Consider the following 7,357-nt stretch of genomic DNA (forward strand, 5'->3'; position numbering starts at 1 on the left):
GTATGTAGGGATGTCAAATATGCAGGCTGCTGCACAGACACTAGTCTAGAGCGCCTGGTTAAATTGTGTTTGAGAGCATTTTTAAACTCTCTAAATGTTTAAATGAGTGAGAAATAGATGTTATTGTTGCAATAGTTTGTGAGTGGGGAACAGATAGGGGAGAGTGGGGTAAGTTGAGCCACCCTTTTTTCTAGGAATCCAAACACAAAATTAATCTTTGATCAAAAAATTTGGAAGAGCTCATCATTTCATGGAGTCTGTGAAGGATGAAACTACATGGGAAAAGTAGTAAGCAAGTTTGGTCGAAACACCTGATTTTCACCAAGTCAAATACATGTATTCCATCAGAGGTTTCATGATGTTTGTAACTAAACCAAAGTGGATTTGTACAATTGTACTAAAAATCAGTTGGGGTCTCTATAAGCTTCAATATGAGGTCCTAAACCTAACATGAAAGTGCATCCTTGTAGCTGTGTGGACTAACGAAGTCAAAATGTTTGCCTTGGGATAAAATCTGAAATGAGTTACCTTTGGTCTGTTCAGCCATTCCTATGGGGAACATTAATGGGGAAAGAATAGGGTTTTGGGATAAACGCCAAAAATATGGTCTGAGGTTAAGGCTTAGGGGATCTTATAGTTTTATTCCATGAGATAATTTCAGTCCGTTAACATGACCTTCATGAATTATGAAGCATAAATGTGCTTTATGTGCTTTTCTTTTACTACATAAATGCTTTAAAAAATCACAAAAAGTTACATTAGCTGATGAAGATTATCTAATAGAACAGAACGTATCTAAATGGCAGAATTAGTGCCTACAAAAAGACGGCATTACTATTTCTCTCTATTTATCAAAATGTCTTGTTCACCTTAAGTTTTAGGAATATAAATTGAACATTCAAAGTTAATTTACAATGATATTGTACTTAATCAGGTAAAAACGTGTGATAGATAGATTTTTTATTATATACCAGTAATCACCAAAATATGTTTGCCCTGCCTACTTGTATGCCTCTGTTTCACACTTGGCTTCAGCGCCATCTTCTGGTAAACGCCACACTTCATCACGAACATTTTTATATGTGGGTGGCTAGGTATGGAGCATTTAGTATTTAGTATTTATTAGGATCCCTAATTAGCTGCTGCCAACGCAGCGGCTACCCTTTCTGGAGTCCAAACAGGAATCAACACAGCAAATAAAATACATAATATACATATGCATAGCAACACATTTACATTACAATTTAGCCATTCGGCAGACACTCCCATCCAGAGCGACCCACAGCTAGTGCATTCATCTTAAGATAGCCAGGCGAGACAACCACATAACACAGTCGTATCCCAACCACGTGTCACGTACATAATACAATACATAATACAATGCAAAATGTAAAGTGTTCTTTTATCCGTTTTTGGGGTAATCTGTTAGCTTGAGTTACCTGGGGTGGCGTTGCAACCTGGCCTCATAGACTAGACGTTACATATTAAATGTAAATCTGGGACATCCACATTAGTATGATATGTTACGTTTGGTATGGTTACATAAGACAGGTGGTTACTTAAGGAAAAAATAAAAGTAGGGTGATTGGTCTGGGTAGATGGGTGCACATAATGTGAACATCTAGCAACCAGGTTGCGAGTTTGAATCTCATCATGGACAACTTTAGCATTTTTAGCTAACTTTAGCTAAATAACAACTACTTAGCATGTTAGCTAACCCTAACCCTAACTCTAACTTTAATCCTTCCCCTAGCCCTAACCTTAACCCTTTATCCTAACTCCTAAACTTAACCCTAACCCCTAGCCTAGCTAACGTTGGCCAACTAGCTATGTTAGCCATCTAGCTAGAATTCATAACATATCATACGTTTTGCAAAGCTCATGTATAGAAACACATCATTGGGTCTAACAGTTGTCTTGTGTCGAACTGCGCATGTGCAGGCTGTCATATCAAAGGCACCCCTTCGATATGAAGCAGTTTTTTATGAAAATTAACAACTATGGAAGAATCTTTCACTTTTTCACATTGACTTCTCAAACTCCAATCCCCAGCCTGGTCTGTTTGGTTTGATTCGCAAGCTTCCTGGAAGTCTCGTGATGTTGTACCTCTGAGTTTAGTAACTCTGTGCCGGCACTTTGACAGCCAGGCAAAGTAGAGGCGAAGAGATAGAATTTTACGCTCACTGTGGAAAACAGAAGCTTCGGGTGGTTTCTGAAGCCAACATGGCATGTTTAATTTATTTTCTTCCTATGAATTTAGCTCTAGCATTTGAATCATTTTGGCTATAAACTACTATGAGTTTCCTAAAAGCTAAGACTCTCTACAATATGTATGTGCCTTCTGTTCCCCTCTATGATGATCACAGGCCTTGTATGAAGGGAGTGTCCGTTGTCTACATCTCATTGTGTTATTTACCCCGACCAATTTCAAAAGAAAGTTAACAAAAATAGACAAGATTCTGCAACCATGGAGAGGTAAATACCTGTCTATTTATGGAAAACTCTTTGGTCCTATCATAGTTTACTTACTTACTTACTTACTTACTTACTTACTTATGGTGCTGCCTACTCCAAACAATATTTCACTCTATTTGGAACGCTAAGCCAGACAAAATTAAATGTGCCTTGACTTTTTCCACATTTTGTTACGTTACGGCCTTATTCTAAAATTGATTACATAGTTTATCCCCCTCAATCTACACACATTACCCCATAATGACAAAGCAAAGATTTTTAGAAATTTTAACAAATGTATTAAAAAATAAAAAACGGAAATATGACAATTACATACAGTGAGGGAAAAAAGTATTTGATCCCCTGCTGATTTTGTACGTTTGCCCACTGACAAAGAAATTATCAGTCTATAATTTTAATGGTAGGTTTATTTGAACAGTGTGAGACAGAATAACAACAAAAAAATCCAGAAAAACGCATGTCAAAAATGTTATGAATTGATTTGCATTTTAATGAGGGAAATAAGTATGATAAGTCTTCCTGACTGATGTCTTGAGATGTTGCTTCAATATCTCCACATAATTTTCCCGCCTCATGATGCCATCTATTTTGTGAAGTGCACCAGTCCCTCCTGCAGCAAAGCACTCCCACAACATGATGCTGCCCCGTGCTTCACAGTTGGGATGGTGTTCATTGGCTTGCAAGCCTCCCCCTTTTTCCTCCAAACATAACGATGGTCATTATGGCCAAACAGTTCTGTTTTTGTTTCATCAGACCAGAGGACATTTCTCCAAAAAGTACAATCTTTGTCCCCATGTGCAGTTGCAAACTGTAGTCTGGCTTTTTTATGGCGGTTTTGGAGCAGTGGCTTCTTCCTTGCTGAGCGGCCTTTCAGGTTATGTCAATATAGGACTCGTTTTACTGTGGATATAGATCATTTTGTACCTGTTTCCTCCAGCATCTTCACCAGGTCCTTTGCTGTTTTTCTGGGATTGATTTGCACTTTTCGCACCAAAGTACGTTCATCTCTAGGAGACAGAACGCGTCTCCTTCCAGAGCGGTATGACGGCTGCGTGGTCCCATGGTGTTTTTACTTGCGTACTATTGTTTGTACAGGTAAATGTGGTACCTTCAGGCGTTTGGAAATTGCTCCCAAGGATGAACCAGACTTGTGGAGGTCTACAGTTTTTTTTCTGAGGTCTTGGCTGATTTCTTTTGATTTTCCCATGATGTCAAGCAAAGAGGCACTGAGTTTGAAGGTAGGCCTTGAAATACATCCACAGATACACCTCCAATTAACTCAAATTATGTCAATTAACCTATCAGAATATATAATCTATCTGTAAACAATTGTTGGTAAATTACTTGTGTCATGCACAAAGTAGATGTCCTACCCGACTTGCAAAAACGATAGTTTGTTAACAAGAAATTTGTGGAGTGGTTGAAAAACGAGTTTTAATGACTCCAACCGAAGTGGAGTCGGTTGATCAAAAGTATAAACGCAACATGCAACAATTTCAGTGTTTTTACTCAGTTACAGTTCATATGAGGAAATCAGTCAATTGAAATAAATTCATTAGGCCCTAATCTATGGATTTCACATGACTGGGAATACAGATATGCATCTGTTGGTCACAGATACCTTAAAAAAGGGCCTCACAATGGGCCTCAGGATCTGTCACTGTATTTTTGTGGGATTCAAATTACCATCTATCAAATTCAATTGTGTTCGTTGTCTGTAGCTTATGCCTTCCCATACCACAACCCCACCGCCACCATGCTGTTCACAACGTTGACATCAGCAAACCACTTGCCCACACGACGCCATACACTTGGCCTGCGGTTGTGAGGCCGGTTGGAAGTACTGCCAAATTCTCTAAAAACAACATTGGAGGCGGCTTATGGTAGAGAAATTAACATTCAATTCTCTGGCAACTGCTCTGGTGGACATTCCTACAGTCAGCATGCCAATTGCACGCTCCCTCAAAACTTGAGACATCTGTGGCATTGTGTTGTGTGACTACACAAATGTCCCCAATACATGGTGCACCTGTGTAATGATCATGCTGTTTATTCAGCAAAGGAGAAATGCTCACTATCAGAAATGTAAAACAAATTTGTGCACAAAATTTGAAAGAAATAAGCTTTTTGTGTGCATGGAACATTTCTGGGATCTTTTATTTCAGCTCATGAAACATCGGACCTGCACTTTAAATGTTGAGTTTATATTTTTGTTCAGTGTATAATACAGTATCTTCATCAGGTGAATGCTGTATATGAAAGTACAACTTATGTAGCATGTAAAATGTATGTATGTGTAACAAAGAAAGCTGTTAAAAGGTGGTGGATGGGTTAATAGTTAATAGTTAAAAATAGAAAATCAAGAAGGGGGTGTCACAAAAACCACAATTTGGCCCACATAAGAATATAGTTGAATAGCCCTGCCATAGCCCTTCTAAGGATAGCCTTTCCACTCCCTATTTAATCTTGCTCTTGTGACTGACTGGTTTCGAAACAGGTCTCCTTCATGTCACAAGACTGTGTTAGCCCACATAGCGAAAGCCCATAGGGATGAGTGAACAAGCTAACACAAGTCTTTAAGTGTCCAGCAATGTTACTCATCAAAGGAGCATGGTTCAATGAACCATCTCAGTTACATTTCACCCCCATTTGATTTCATATACTCAGAGATCTCAGCACCAATATAACTGACTGGGTGCGTAATCAGGCCTACTACACAACAACAACACTTTCTGTGGAAAACAAAAGCAGAAGGATCTGTGAACCCCATTTAATGAGAATGCAACACAGGTGGTTTGGTGATCCATGCACATGATGAGCAACCTTGCCTGAGACCTGAAGACGTGTTAGTTTGACTGATGGGGTTCTAACCCAGGGCTCCCGTGCGCCAGACATTGCGACTTTTCAGGTCTCAGATAAGTTACTTATCACACAAGCGTGGTCACCGAACCCCCTGTGTTACACTTCACCTCCCTTTGCCCCCTCCTTGAAGAGACCCATCCAAGTCCCAGGACCAATGCCTAGGTTTTAGCTCTACAGGCTAACACAGTCTTAACCCAGTCAGACACATGTTAACCTTATAATGACTACCTTTGCTGTCTAACACAAACGAACACGTCAAAAACCAGCAAGTCTTCAGGTCTCAAACTAGGTTATCATCACATAAGCATGGATCACCAAAACACGCTCTTTTGATGAGTAACCTTGCTAGATCTTGAAGACTTGTATTAGTGCAGCATATAGGGATCTGTGAACCTCACTCCTTAGCCTGAAGTGTCGCCCGTTGCGCAATTAAAGAAGGGCTTTTTTAATAGGACAGGTTGGAATGCTTCAGGAGGGCAGTCACGTGTGTTTGCAAGGCAGAAGCCCTGAGTTCGAGTCTCGGTATGAGCTGAATCAGGGGGAAGCGATACTTGTTAAGCAAACATTGTTCTATAAAGTGTTTGTTTTTAATGATTATTTCATTGTTTTTATTGTTAGACAATATTTGACATATTAATCTTGTTAGGCCTACTAAGTATTGTTTTATCTCATTCATTTGGACACTTGAAAATGAGGGTGCATCTCAAGAGATTTCATTGTGAAAAATGTCCAATAGGCCTAAATAAATTTAAAAAACGTTTTTTTTATTGTTATAAAGGCTATTAATTTCTCTGGGAGTCAAATAGAAGGTGTGCATCCCAGAAGGTGTCTATTTCATCCATTGCCATCTATAAAAAGGCTTTCATCTCAGGATGAGACCATGAGAGTTGCTGAGTTTTAGATGACCCTTCTGTCAACTCAACCAGAGGCATCATACACATAGGAAGCACAGGGGCACGTCTCCCCTCAGATTTGTCCTGTTAAAAAATATATTTTACTATTTTAAATAAAATAATAATAATTGTAAAAGGCCTACTACTAGCCACCTAGCAATTTTGAAGTTGGCTTTAGCTAGCCTGGACAGGTTCCCAATCTCCCAACCCCATAACTAGCTACCAAGAAGGAATTTCACGTTATCAATCAAGTTAGAGTAGCTAGCTTGTCTAACTATCTTTTAACTGGCATGTCTGCTGGCAAGGTTGGTAGACTTTAGAAAAGCAAGCAATAACTAAACGTATTGAATAAGACTGGCATTCCTTTAAATATTTTACCCAGATTTTAGCAGAGATGCAGAGAATACATTTTTATTTAATTTAAAAAATAAACACCGGTCAGGAGGATACAGACATCTCAAGAGGTATGCTTAGATATGCAGAAAAATAGACATATTTTTTTAATAGAATTAATAATAATGAGTGTAACTCTAGATTGCAGGAATAAGCTGTTTCTGGTGTTTGAAAAATGCTAAATTCTCCAACTTCTGGACTGAGGACCACCCTCCAGCAGCACATACAGCTTTTTGGGGTGCATGATGTCCAGGGGTGTAAAGTACTTAAGTAAAAATACTTGAAAGTAATACTTAAGTATTTTTGGGGGTATCTGTCCTTTACTTTACTATTTATCTTTTTGACAACTTTTACTTTTACTTCACTACATTCCTAAACAAAATAATGTAGCAGAACAGGAAAATGGTCCAATTCACGCACTTATCAAGAGAACACGTAGTCATCCGTACTGCTTCTGATCTGGCGGACTCACTAAATACAAATCCATCGTTTGTAAATTATGTCTGAGTGTTGGTGTACCCCTGGCTATCCATACATTTTTAAAACAAGAAAATGGTGCCGTCTGCTTTGCTTAATATAAGGAATTTGAAATGATTTATACTTTTACTTTTGATAATTAAATATATTTCAGCAATTACATTTACTTTGATACGTAACTATATTTAGAAACAAATACTTTTAGACTTCTACTCAAGTAGTATTTTACTGGGTGACTTTCACTTTTACTTGAGTAA

The sequence above is a fragment of the Salvelinus sp. IW2-2015 genome, linkage group LG30 (genome assembly GCF_002910315.2).
Source record: "Salvelinus sp. IW2-2015 linkage group LG30, ASM291031v2, whole genome shotgun sequence".
Classification (NCBI taxonomy): Eukaryota; Metazoa; Chordata; class Actinopteri; order Salmoniformes; family Salmonidae; genus Salvelinus; species Salvelinus sp. IW2-2015.